Source organism: Eulemur rufifrons, chromosome 20, assembly GCF_041146395.1.
Source record: "Eulemur rufifrons isolate Redbay chromosome 20, OSU_ERuf_1, whole genome shotgun sequence".
In the NCBI taxonomy this organism is placed as follows: Eukaryota; Metazoa; Chordata; class Mammalia; order Primates; family Lemuridae; genus Eulemur; species Eulemur rufifrons.
In genome coordinates, this window is record NC_091002.1 from 8,560,113 (window position 1) to 8,574,893 (window position 14,781).

The window sequence follows — 14,781 nt, forward strand, 5'->3', positions numbered from 1 at the left end:
CACATCCTAGGAAGTATGTGTACTCTCTGGAAAAAGTACATTTCTCTGTTCCTTGTATCTGTTCTTTATTGTATATGGTTTTTGAATCCTTAGAATTTGGGTTTCCAAATATTTCTCTCCCATTTTCCATCTCCTTAACTTTTTGCTTTACAGTTTGGGAGGTTTTTTATTTCAACATTACTAATGATTTTATTTGAACTTCAGAAATAATAATTTTAACTACTAAGAATATTTTCTTGTTCTTTGATTCTTTTCCCAGCAGCCTGTCCTGGTCTTACAGAAAATTTTATTTTATTACAGTATGGAAACATTTATTTCTGCTCTATTTTTTCTGTTCTTATCTTCAGGAAACCCAGTCAGTACACTGTGAGCCTGCCTCTGATATTTTGTAATATCTACCATCAATTTCTGTTTCTCTTTTAACTCATTTTCTTATTGATATACAATAGTTGTACATATTTGGCTTTTAACTTGATTTATAAAACAGTGATGTTTGTAATTTATTTGAGTCTCTTAGAGAACTGTGTTTAGACTCATCCTTTTTTGATTGATGTTTCTTTTGATGTATGCTTTTTATTTTCTTCTGATATATGCTTTATTTTTCTTCTGATATATGTTTATGGATCCAAATATCTTATGTGAAGATATTTGGATTTTTTGAAAAGGTTCTCTTCTGAATTATCTCAATTTCCTGTGGAATACTTATTTTTGTTGACCTTGGTTGTTCCCCTTGGAACTGTTGACTTTCCTCCAAGGCTTGGAGATTGTGAAGCAAAGTTTCAGACCCGAAACAATCCCAACCCTGCATGTGTACCTGTGGGCATCTTTCCTTTCCCACTGCCTTGCTCTATCCACAGAGGGAACCATCTCTCTGCATTGTGGTTTTACCATTTTCTTTTTAAAATACGTAAGTTTGTCCTTTATGTGTTATGCATGTTTAAATAATATTATTTTTAAAAATGTATAAAAATGCTAACAAAAAATTTTTTAGGGGCCTGTCCCTCCCCTTCCATTAACATTGTGCTTCTATGGTCAGTCCTTGTTACCACATGTAGCAGTAGTTTATTCTCAGACAGGCAACATCTTGTAAGATGCTCTGGCCAATGACCCATCAGTGGAAAAGGACATGGGTCAGTTCTGGGAAACATTTAAGACCCCGTGTGTGATTTCCCGTGTTCACACACACGGCTGACATAACTGGGGAAGTGTGTGTTGACACAGAGCTGCCACAAGATTGGTGCATCCTGGCATGATCAGCTGCAACAGGGAGCAAGCGGCCCTGGCAAGTTCTGGGAGCTCCATAGATTGTCGTAAACAGGAAGTAAACTTGGTTGTATCAAGTCAATATGACTTCAGAGCCATTTCTTATCACAGAATAATCTAGCGTATCTTTTCCTTCCTTTTATTTTCAGCTGGAAGTGATTTTGTGTGTGATGTGATATGGTAATACAATTGCACTTTTCTGTGCAGGTACTGGACTGTCCATCTCCACCCGAGAAGTGGTCCTTTCCACCCCGGGACCCCTGTGTGTCTACATTTGTGTGAGCCTGTGGCTGGACTCCCTTCTGCCCTATGGTCAACCCATCCATCCCGAACAAATACTCTGCAGTCTTAATCATTATAGCTCAGTGGTATCTGATATGGTAACCCTCTCTACTTTCTATTTCTTCAGGAATGTCTTTTCCAATATTACTTTACTCATCCACTAAATTTTAGAAACCTAAAACCACATACACATCCCAAAGCCTGTTGAGGTTCTGATTAGGATTGCAATCGAGGAGACTTACCTACTCATCATGGGCTCTGGGATATTTATTTGTCTTTTTAGATGTCTCTAAATCATTATTATCTTATTGAACAAGGGATGGGATTTCTTGGGTTTAGGCCACCATCTGGAATTGGGAGTCTATTTACAACAGTGTTTCACTGAGTTAGCCTCAACATTCACCCCATAAAGCAAAGCACAGGAAGAAGCAGGAGGGAAGAGGACCATGGGTCAGGTACTTGCTCCATGTCTGGTACCCACTCGGGTATGATGCATGCAGTACTTCAGCTCACTGCAAGCATGCAGTAGTTATTTCTTGAAATTAAGACCCAGGTATGTGAAGTAAACCATCAAAGCTCAAACCCTGATAAAAGTGCCAGAGCCAGGAATTGGAGCAGGCCACCTCTACTGCAAGCCAGATTTTCTCAATAGCCTCATGACAAATGTATTAAATATATTTAAAAGCTTCTGTCTGACTTTCTTTAGGTTGATGAACTGGCTTCTTGGTTGATATGTACCATCAAATTTATGATTATTAAGAATAAACTTTAGAATAATATTCTGCTTCAGTTGATAAAAAGTTAATAACTTTAAAAAATATATATGTCTTCAGGCCCTTACAGAGGTAGAGAGACACCTTGTCATCTCTACATCAGCACAGGCTGGTGAACTTACCGCTTGGAGAAATGAAATAGCAACAATTCTGTTAGTTCTGGAGAAGCCCACAAGACAGGTGCAGCTGTTGCAATGTTTTGAGAAAGGACATCAGTTTTCCCCTAGTCTCTGTCATCATATTCTTCTTCCATAACCTAGGGGGCGATTTATTACTGGTATAACTAAATTACATTATATACCAGCCCTTGTTTTGATGTCTGTGTAGTAGGATGCCATGATTATGTATGAACTTCTAAGTGGGAACAGAGGAGACTTAATTCCATTACATTTTCCTGGAGAAAGGGAGTCTGATTCAGTTCACACACAAGGATTCTTGTTATATAACTGTAGTGTTTGGAACATTATTCTGCAAAGTTGTTGACTGTGCCTTAATGAGATTTTATTTTATGTACCCTGTCCATGCTACCAATATGTGCCTAACTTGAGAGGCAATAATACAAAGAACTTTCTTCCTTCTGAACTTGTAAAATGTCCCTGATTTTCCTGCCCCTACTCTAGAGGGATATGATCTCAGCTGTGATAAAATTTAGCCTCTAAATTAATTTTGTTCCCTCTTTCCACAGACCAGATTTTTTTTCTGCCTCTGCATAAAATCTACTAACCACAGATAGACACTATTTCTAGATGGTCTTGAGTCATCTCATTTTATGAAAGACATAAAGATCTTTTATAGATCTAAAAATACAAAGATATAGAAACAGGCAGATGCTATACAGGAGCTGGTGGGGTGGGAGAGAAGACAAGGGTTGTAATTTAATTATAGAAACTTCTTGTGCCCCAACCAAGATCTCCCCAGAAAGTTGTCAGGGGGGCCTGACTGGGGAGTGGATTCCTAGATAGCTTTAGAACGGTGAACAGTACAGCTGAACTGTGCCCTTTAGTAGCAGGAAATGCATCTGCTATAGTTTGTATGATTGTCCAAACTTCACGTTGAAATTTAACCCCAGTGTCGGAGGTGGGGCCCAATGGAAGGTGTTTGGGTCATGAGGGTGAATCCCCCATGAATGGCTTGGTGCCATTCTCATGGTCATGAGTGAGTTTTCACTCTGTTAGTTCTGATGAAGGCTGGTTGTTGAAAAGAGCCTGGCACCTCACCCCTCTCTCTCTTCCTCTCTCACCACGTGAACTCTCAACGCAGGTGCCCTTTTGCCCTCCCCCATGAGTGGAAGCAGCCTGAGGCCCCCACAGAAGCCAAGCAGCTGCCAGTGCCACGCTCTTGTTCAGCCTGCAGAACCATGAGCCAAATAAACTTCTTTATCAGCCACTCGGCATCACATACTCCTTTACAGCAATGCAAATGGGCTAAAACAGCATCTGGCAACTGAGTTGTTCCATGAAGAGATTGCTAGTGCCTAGGGAAGGGTGATCACATTCAATTTGAACAAGATGCAGTTAAGTGATTTGCTTTGAGACTCCTGTCTCCACTGAGGTCACCAGGGGGTCATGGAGGGATGCCTCAGAAGGAAGAACTGACTTCTCCCTACCTTGTCTCTGTTTAAGTCAGGGTTCTCCAGAGAGACAGAACCAATAGGAGGGATAGAGAGGGACATATGACAAAGGACATTAGGGGAATTGGCTCCCTCAGTTATGGAGGCCAAGAAGCCCCATGATAGGCCATCTGCCCTGGGAAGCTGGTAGCATGGCTCAGTCCAAGTCGGAAGTCCCAAGAACCAAGGAAGCCGGTGGTGTACCCCTTAGTCAGAGGTGGGAGGCGGAGAGCCTGCAGGAGGAGCTGGTGTGAACACCTGAGTCCCAAGACCAGAGATCCTAGAGTTCTGATGCCCAAGGGCAGGAGAAGAGGGGGATCCCAGCTCTGGAAGAGAGAGTGAGAATTCTGCTCTTCCCCTCCCTTTCTGTTCTATCTGGGGCTTGGTTGATTGGATGGTGCCTGCCCACACTGGGGGCAGATCTTCCCCATTCAGTCCTATCACTCAAAATACCAATTTCCACCCCCTCAGACAAACTGGGATATCCCCATCATTCTAATCATATTCTAAACCACCTGGATTTTACTTTTAACAGAAGAGGAATAGGCTCAGTGCCTCCTAAAGCTCTGACAATAGATGATACCAGCTATCTGGGCATCCCTGAATCCAGTCAAGTTGACACCAAAGTCAACCATCATAGGCTCATAGGAACTGAGGGTGAAAGGGACCAGACTGGCTTTTGAAATGTTTCCACTTTCACTGTCCCTGAAGAAGCTCACTGGCTCTTAAGGAAATTAGATTGGGATTTTATAAGATTCTGTCTAGTCTACTGTACAGAAAGCCTAATTTACTAAAGTCTTTAGGATTGAGCAAAATCTTTTAAAACTTTCTATATACTATGTATACTTACACTTCACCTTTATCTAGGAAAAAGTCAAATTTGACAGAAAGGAAAAGTTGAAGTGTTTGAGACTTTTTAGAGACCATGTATTTTCTACTCAGGAGCAGGAGATGGAGACAGCAGGGTGGGGTAACTATGCCACTAGAAATATGAGTTAGAAGCCCTCAAGATCACTCATACTACCAAGCCCTCGGTTGTTTAGGTAGATTTCTAGAATATTCCTGGGGAGTTTGACTGTCATAAAGCCAGTGGACTTGGAGATTCAGTGGCTGAGACACAAAGCCATATTGTTCAAGTGACATCCCAACCAACCTTGCCAAATGTGGCAAAATGCTAATGGAGTTTCTGAAGTTAGTGAATGGGCAAGAAGGTATAATACGCACCATTTTAGGGAAAACTATTCATGGAGAGTGCAACTCAGGTGGACTTTGTTTTGAAAGGAATTTGAATACACTTACGGTCAAATGGGATTTATAACTTCCTTGTTACAAAGATTACTTCAGAATTATAATGGAATTTTCACTGTCCAGCTAGTCATTCAGGTAAAAAAAATGCAGATATTTCTATGAGTCCAAATATTCACCACATTAATTGGAATGGTTGCCTACATCTTTCCATTTTTGTAGAGGTATTTTGCATAGTGAAGATTTGGTCTCTGAGTGTGAGTGGTTCTCTGGATGCAGCTTACAATGGACCGACACTGCCCTTCTACTGTGTGCCGGACACTGTGCCCTGAATCCTCACAACCACCACCACATCAGATGTGTGATATTTCTCTTCTGGCCAAGGAGGAAGTCTGGCCCAGGCCAGTGGGGCTGTATATCCAGGGATTAACACCTGGTAAGTGGCTGTGCTGGCTCCCAAGGCTGAAGTCCACCCACTTGGCAGGGAATGTTCTAAGGATGTGGACATATTCTACATCATGATGGGGTGTGGGTTACATGAGTGTATCTATGTATCAAAAGTGCACCTCCATGATTTGTGTAAATCAATCATGGGATATGATAGTAACTAGTGTCTTTACCCAAGGATTTTATCCTCACAGTAAAACATCATTCCTGCTCATCTTTATTCCAATGATTTGAGGCAGAGTTTAAAAACTTATCAGAATTAAATATATTTTTAACAAGGTGATGACATAGACAAACAGACAGGAGGGTAGGAAAGACAGAGCTAAAGCCAGCGGTGAGGTTGGTTCACAGATGGCTTGAGGTCCTCCTCAATCACTAGAAATGGGCTAAGCATTTGACTCTGAGCTTTCTAGTAAGCAACACAGTAGGAACAGTATCAACTCAATAGGCCTCAGGGTGCCTGAGAGATAAACTAAACAGTTGCTTAGGGAAAGCCCAGCTATTTCTGGCACTCAATTCACAGAGAAAGTTTGCCTTTGAGTCTTCATACATAAGATGTTTTTTGATATAGAGAGCAGCATAAACCACATTCTTATACCAGTTCTATATGGCTAAATCTCATAAACTCTTAGTGTAGGCCATAACATCAAGCAGCAAAAATAGGAAATTGGGGGGGGAGTGCGGGGTAGGAACGGATGAAATTTGTTGTGTTTAGAAACTAACATGATCATTGGTTTCCTATGTTCTCACTTAATCTAGGGCTTTAAGGAATCTAGAGCGACATCAGGATTGAAGTTTTTCATCAGTGCTTTTTCCTACAACTGAATTCTCCTAAATGCTTTGGTGGTAGCGAGTTTGAGGTTACATTTGGCTTGTGACAGGTTTCCTGTGCAGCCACATGTTTCACAGCTGGACAACCTGAGCACATCATAAGGAAAAGTTCCTGAAGAGTTCTAGAGGCAGAGAAATTTCCCTTGGGTGCTCTATTTAGCTCGAATCCTACACTCAGCCTTTCACATAATAAGTTGGTGGAGCTGACCTCAGATCGATGTGTGTAAAGCTGGAAGAAGCAAAATTCAAGGACATCAGCTGAGGTTGGAACCTTCATATTTTCACTTACCAGATTCAGGCCTCATGTAACCATTTCCCATAATCTACTCCCTCTTAGACAAGCACATGTCTTCCCTCATGCATACACATGGGTGATTTCACTAGGTCAGGAGAAGATTATAAACATCTCAAACTTACACAATTTGAGGACGTCCTTTTCAATATTTGCTTCTGTTTTCCTCCTTGCCAACCTGGCTCAGACTGGCTCGATTTCCTTCCCTCTTTCCTATCTTCCTTTTTTACTTGCCATTTATTTTTTGTTGGATAATTTAGGTATAACATAGTAGTCCTTATCACACAGTGCTAGGGAAATGGATCTCGTGATTTCTGGGTGTTGGGACAAGGATTTTATCTTACGAATCATCCAATGATTGGATGCAAGAGGGGAACTGTCTCCTTCAGGGCCTCCAGAGACGAGCTTTGCAGGGTTCTCAGGAAGCAGCATGTCCCCAACGGAAACTAAAAGTACTTCTGTTGTTTTATTCTCTTCAACTGTGGTGGGTGGAAAAACAGCCACAGTGCGATGCTATGCACCTCCTTTAATCAAAAGGACAATGTCTCCATCCATTGACCATGAGTTTGACCAGCTTTGGCCAATAGAAGTCAGGGGAGTGACAGGTACTAGTTACAAGTGGGGCTGCAAGAGGCCTAGCCTGTTTCCACCCATCTTTTTAGGAATCTACTGAACCACCATGTGAATAAGACCAGGTTAGCCTGCTGGAAAATGAGGCCCTGTCACCCCATTACTCCAGAGACAGGCAGCCAGCCTCCAGTCATGTGACCACCAACCTTCCAATAGACCTCAGACACATGAGCAAACCCAGCTGAGATCAGCCAGCCCTAGACATGTTAGCAGAGGTTCCCAGGGATGCACAGGATCCTGATCAATAGTAAATAATTATTGTTTTAAGTCTCTGCATTGTGGAGTGGTTTGTTATGATGCAAAAGCTACCTGATACATCAGCTCTGAAACCTTCTCAATTTAATCAGGGTGCTGGCAGGTATGGGGTAACTCTACACAGGGTAACATTACTTAGTCTCAGAGGCATAATTAATTTGATGGCAAGTGACAGAAATCTAATAAAATCTGGCTTACTCAAAAAGGGAATTTATTGGTTCAGAGAACAAAGCTGCAGCAAGTACAAGAGTGCAATTGGGTCTCTTGGATGACTGGAGCCAGGAACGTGAGCTGAATCTGAGTTTGCTCTTTCTGATCCACTGTAGTTAAGCACAATGGAAACACTTCTTTAGGAAAAAAAGAGAAAGAGAGAAAAGAAGGAAGGAAGGAAGGAAGGAAGGAAGGAAGGAAGGAAGGAAGGAAGGAGGGAAGGAAAAAGGGAAGGAAAGGGAAGGGAAGGGAAGAAGGAAGCAAGAAAGGAAGGAAGGGAGGGAGGGAGGGAGGGAGGAAGGAAGGAAAAGAAAAGAGAGAAGAAACATCAGTCCAGAGTGTCTTTGCCATATATCTTTGGGTAGAAGGAGTGAGGCTGATAATAAGATTTATTTTATATTCTCCTGGCTGCCTGGGTCCCTGGTCAAGTGATCTAGCTGCTCCGGCTCTGCCCTCTGGGAAGATTCCCTTTGTCTCATGGCCTTTAGGGCTGAGAGCAGAACGGGGCACACTTTACCTATTGAGGGCTTATAGTGGAATTTGTCATCCTGTTTGGCTGCCTGGCATCTGAACCACCTTCCTATATTTTGTGAACCCTCTACCTATAGTGACAGAATCTGGCTCCCGTGACATGAATGGGATATGCCATATAGCACCTTCCCAGCCTCCTTTGCAGCTAGGGATTAGTCACGTGACCTGCCTCTGCCAATTGGGCACCTGCTTTCAGCTCACTGGAAACCGGTAGAGTGAGGTGGCCAGGGCCACACAGAGTCCAATCCAGTGACAGAGGTAGTCACCAGGGCAGCTACAGTCCAGTCTCTGGGGTCTAGGGGTGGCAGTGGCAGAATTTCTAAAGGAAGTACCCAGTGTTTAATGTCAGGGCTTCATCTGAGGCAGAGGTGTCTCCACGAGGCCAGTTTGGGGGCTGATCCTGATTGTGGTGCCTCCCAGCCTGTCTCCTTTGAGATTCAGCGAGCTTTTCAGCACCACTTTAACACCTTTGTTTGTTTGTCTAAATTACCCAGTCATTTACTATTTTTTTTTTTTTTTTTTTTTTGAGACAGAGTCTCACTCTGTTGCCCAGGCTAGAGTGAGTGCCGTGGCGTCAGCCTAGCTCACAGCAACCTCAAACTCCTGAGCTCAAGGGATCCTCCTGCCTCAGCCTCCCGAGTAGCTGGGACTACAGGCATGCACCACCATGCCCGGCTAATTTTTTCTATATATATTTTTAGCTGTCCATATAATTTCTTTCTATTTTTAGTAGAGATGGGGTCTCGCTCTTGCTCAGGCTGGTCTCGAACTCCTGAGCTCAAACGATCCGCCCACCTCGGCCTCCCAGAGTGCTAGGATTACAGGCGTGAGCCACCGCGCCCGGCCCATCATTTATTATTGATTGCAACTATGAAACCTGGAAAAAACTGAGCTGAGTCAGTGAGAGCCCAGGTCGCGTTTGTGCAGGAACAGAGGCCTGAAGCTGGACTCAGGGACTGAACAATCACAGAGGTGGGGGATTTCTGGTAATACAGTGGCTTTGAACTTTGCCCATTTATTATATCTTGACTGACTCTGTCTTTACTTATAGCCTGTGGCACAAAATCAGCATGGTGGACAGCTGTCAGGCCAAGTATCTCCTGTCAGTGGCCGTAGCCTGGCAGAGCTCTCTGTGTCCCCCAGTCTTACTCTTTTCTGTCTGTGCCCAGAGGGCCCCGTCTGAACCAGTTTCTTTCCTTCTTGTGGCATCTTGTTAAAAGTCACAGGCAGCAGTACACAAAAAAATGAGAAAATGTTCTAAAATGTCTCAAAAATCCAGATTATAAAGTGTTATAATTCATTTTTGTGTAAGAAATTCCTCTCAAATTTAGTGGCTTAAAATAATAATTTTTTATCATCTGTCATGACTGGGTTCAACTGATAAGTTCTCACTTGGGTCTCTTATGTCATTGCAGTCAGATATTGGCTTGGGCTAGAGTTACCTTAAGGCTGGACAGGGCTGGAAGTTCAAGGTGGCTTCTTCTCTCACGTATCATGTGCCTCAGCTGGGATGGCTGAATAGCTTGGATCTGGCCAGCAGATCTTCCTCTCCATATAGTCTCTTGAAGTGACCAGCTTGGGCTTCCTCACAGCATGGCTTCTGGATTCTAAGGGTGACCAGCAGATCTAGTACAGCACCACTTCCACCATATTTTATTGTTCAAAGCAATCACAAAATCCTCCCACCCCAGAGTCAAGGGCAAAATAATATAGAACCCATTCCAATGCGAGGAATGTCAAAGAATGTGTGGCTATCTTTCTTCCTCTACTTGGTAGCAAACAGTTGGAGTCCCAAGAGAAAAACCTGTTATCTCTTGTCTTAGCTTGGGCTTCTCTAGAAGGAGACACTGAGGCAAGAATTGTGAGTCCAAGGTTATCTCTGGAAACACCAGTAAGGGAAATGGGACAGATGAGGGAAGGAATGCAAAGGTAAGGGAATCCAGTGGTAAGAGAATTATCAAGCAGGTGGCTGAGTCTGGGATGCTGGGAACTTCTGAGGGAGGGTCCTGAAAAGGCGGAGAAGAAAGATCAGGTGGGTTGGAGGAACCCAGTAAGGATGTACAGGCATGGAACAACATTATAGAGATTACTGAACCTCAGACAGTAACGTTTCCTGCTACTGAGGATTCCAGTGTAATGAGGACTGAACGGTGACCATTGGTCATTGGTGACTTGGTCAGTGACAGTCCACTCCATGTACACCTACACTCTCTGTTCCCCCCAGCGTTGTGCTTACTCAGTGGCTCATGCACAAAGACAGGAGGCAGCTCAGAGTGCAGCACTGGGCTCGAGAGCCTGCACTGCCCCTCACATGGATACCGATCTTGAACTTTGCCAGCAAAAGAAACCTGATTTGAGCTCCCTCTTTGGCACTATAGCTTAAGTGGCCCCACCATCACACGTACCTCTCCCTGGGACCTGTCATAACCCACAGGGACAGCCCCAGCAGCCTTGCGTGCACAGCACAACTCTTGCCCTGTGACTCTGGGCTGGTTGAGTGACCCAGGCCCAGCCTATCATCTCCTCTTCAGTGGAGATTTTCACATGAAGAACTGAGCGTGGCATACACGAGGGGTGTTTGGAGCTCAGCTACGCTGACAGCAGTGTTCGGAGAGGTTTATCTTCTCCTGCCGAGCCCCAGGCTGCCTCCTATCTCACCGCTGGGATGCTCAGTCCTTCCTTGAACTTGTGAGGCACCCACTCACCTTCTCATAAACCCTATTTGCTGCTCAGATTTTGTAGTTAAAGTGAAGTAGTTAGGTTTCTATTTGTTGCAAAAAAAGAAATTTAGTGATTGATTATATTTTGCTTGCTCTTTTACCCAGAATTATAAGGACAGTTAAGCCATTTACCTTCAGCCATAAGGGAAAGGAAAGAGGAGGCTGGTGACATGTGAGAGCTTTTATTTGGGATGGAATGGGAAGTGACTCCTTAATTCAAATGTCTAGAAATTCCCAGTTTTCAGTAGCAAAGTTCAACCTCACCTCTTTGGACATTTCAAGAAGTCCTAAGTAACTCAGAACAATGAACTTCTCTGTTTCTAACCAACACTCAATCCTGCAAAGCTGGCATTAGGAAGAGGTCCATGGGATTTAAGGGTTTTAGCTGAACTTGGGATCTATACAATTTCGGCTTCAGAAATTCCAGTCATTTCTGATCTTCTAAAAAGAATATCCAGCAGGGATCATTCAGTAAAGAAAATGAAATTCTGTTCTCCAGATATGTGTAGAAGAGAGAAGCATTTCTCTTAACTGTTTTGTACTTTCTCGAGGTATTTTGAGCCCCCGTGTCTCAGGGCTGTCTAGCAGAAGAAATGAGCCTGACCGAGCACTCCCATCCAACCTGGGGGCGGGTGGTGGATGCTACGGCAGAAGGCCCTTGGGTTCCCGAGCTGCATTCGGATGCTGCGTTTTTCTTCCCTCTTTGCCCGGGGGTCAAGCCCAGGTAGCACAAAGCCCCTGCTTTTCACAGGGACCTTGTGAGATTCGGGAGCAGCTGCCAGAGAGGGAAGCAGACAGTGCAGGCCAGTGTAGGTGAAGCCTCTGAAGCTGATCAAGCTTGTTCTGCCAGAGCAGGGGCTGGAGTCACCCAAGGGGAACGTCATCCTTAGAACCACTTGAAACCACAAATTGGTGAAGATGGAGTCTCATAGATCATCCAGGCAGACCTCTGACACCTGCCTGAACTGCCTGGGGCTGCAGCTCATTAGTGGTGCCTGGAAGCGGCTGAAATCTGGGTGTCCTGGAGATCTCTCTGCGCCTGCCGGGTTGTGTCCATGGTGCTGTTTGCAGGCTGCCCATTGGGCCAGTGTCCGGGGAGAGGGAAGGGAAGGGGGGAGTTCCTACTCCTTTCCACTGTGTGGGCATTAATGTTTCCAAGTAGGCCCTACATTTGAATAACTTTATGGGTTGAAGGAGACACTATTTACTTTAAACCCATCATGTTCATCTGTGTACCATTTTACTCTGTTTTTATCATTATTATTTTTCATTGTGGTAAAAAGAACACATACCATAAAATTTACTATCTCAACTATTTTTAAAATTATTTTTTATTTTTTTTAAATTTCAGAGTATGATGGGGGTATAAACACTTTGGTTACATAAATTGCCTTTGCACCTCCCAACAAATTTGCCCATTCCTCAGACGGTGCTCACCACATCTGTTAGGTGTGAATTTACCCATCCCTTTCTCTCCCCTCCCACCTGCCTGACACCCTATGAATGTTACTTCCTGTTTGTGCACATTAGTATCGATCAGTTAGTACCAATTTAATGGTGAGTACATGTGGTGTTTGTTTTTCCATTCTTGTGATACTTCACTTAGAAGAATGGGCTACAGCTCCATCCAGGATAATACAAGAGGTATTAGTTCACCATTGTTTTTATGGCTGAGTAGTACTCCATGTATACATATACCACGTGTTATTAATCCACTCATGTATTGATAGACACTTGGGTTGTTTCCACATCTTTACAATTGTGAATCGTGTCACTATAAACATTCTAGTGCACATGTCTTTTTTATAGAATGTACTTTTTTCCTTTGAGTAGATAGCCAGTAGTGGAATTGCTGGATCAAATGGTAGTTCTACTTTTAGTTCTTTGAGGTATCTCCATACTACTTTCCATAGAAGTTATGCTAGTTTTCAGTCCCACCAGCAGTGTATGAGTGTTCCTATCTCTCCACATCCATGCCTACATTTGTTGTTTTGGGGCATTTTGATAAAAGCCATTCTCACTGGATTTAAGTAATATCTCATTGTAGTTTTGATTTGCATTTCCCTGATGATTAGAGATGTTGAGCATTTTTTCATATGTTTGTTGGCTATTAGCCTGTCTTCTTTTGAAAAGTTTCTGTTCTTGTCCTTTGCCCACTTTTTAATGGGGTTATGTGATTTTTTTTCTTGCTTATTTTCCTGAGTTCTATATGGATTCTAGTTATCAGCCCTTTATCAGATGCATAGCATGCAAATATTTTCTCCCATTCTGTAGGTTGTCTATTCATTCTAGTGATAGTTTCTTCGGCTGTGCAGAAGCTTTTAAATTTGATCAGGTCCCATTTATTTATTTTTTTGATGCTGTGATTGCTTTTGGAGTCTTCTTCATAAATTCTTTGCCTAGGCCAATGTCTATAAGAGTTTTTACAACAGTTTTCTTCTAGAATTCTTACTGTTTCATGCCTTAGGTTTAAGTCTTATCCATCATGAGTTGATTTTTGTAAGAGGTGAGAGGTGTGAGTCTTGTTTCAGTCTTCTACATGTGGCTACCCAATTTTCCCAGCACCATTTATTGAATAGAAATTCTTTTCCTCAGTGTATGTTTTTGTCTGCTTTGTCAAAAATCAGATGGCTATATGAGCATGGTTTTATCTGGGTTCTCAGGCCTGTTCCATTGGTCTGTGTCTCTGTTCTTGTGCCAGTACCATGCTGTTTTGGTTACTGTAGCTTTGTAGTAAAGCTTGAAGTCTGGTAAATTGATGCCTCACAATTTGTGCTTTTTGCTTAAGATTGCTTTTGCTATACAGGATCTACTCTGGTTCCATACGAAGCACAGAATTATTTTTTCTAGATTTGTGAAATATGATGTTGGTATTTTAGTAGAGATTGCATTGAATCTGTAGATCACTTTGAGTAGTATAGATATTTTAACAATGTGGATTTTGCTGATCCATGAGCATGGTATGGTTTTCCATCTGTTTATGTTCTCTGCTATTTCCTTCCTCAGAGTTTCATAGTTCTCCCTGTAGAGGTCTTTCGCCTCCTTAGTTAAATATATTCCTAGGTATTTTATTTTCTTTGTTGCTATTGTGAAAGATATGAGTCTTTGATTTGATTCTCAATTTGACTGTTGTTGGAATATATGAATGCTACTAATTTGTGTACATTGATTTTGCCATCTGAGACTTTGCTGAATTTATTTATCAATTTCAATAGTCTCTTGGCAGAATCTTTGGGGTTTTCAAAATATAAGATCATATCGTCAGCAAAGAGCGATAGTTTGACCTCTGCTGCCTCCAATTGGATCCTTTAATTTCCCTCTCTTATCTGATTGCTCTGGCTAGGACTTCCAGCAGTATGTTGAATAGAAGTGGTGATAGACAGTAACCTTGTCTTGTTTCAGTTCTAAGCGGAAATGCTTTCAATTTTTCCCCATTCAGTATGATGTTGACTATGGGTTTGTTGTATATGGATTTTCTCATTTTGAGGTAAGTCCCTTCTATGCCCATTTTGTTAAGTGTTCTTATCATAAAGCAGTGCTGAATTTTGTCGATTGCTTTCTCTGCATCTATTGAGAGGATCATATGGTCTTTATTTTTGCTTCTGTTTATGCAGTGAATTACATTTATGGATTTGAGAATATTGAAACATCCCTGTGTCTCTGGGGTGAAGCCCACTTGATTATGATGAACTA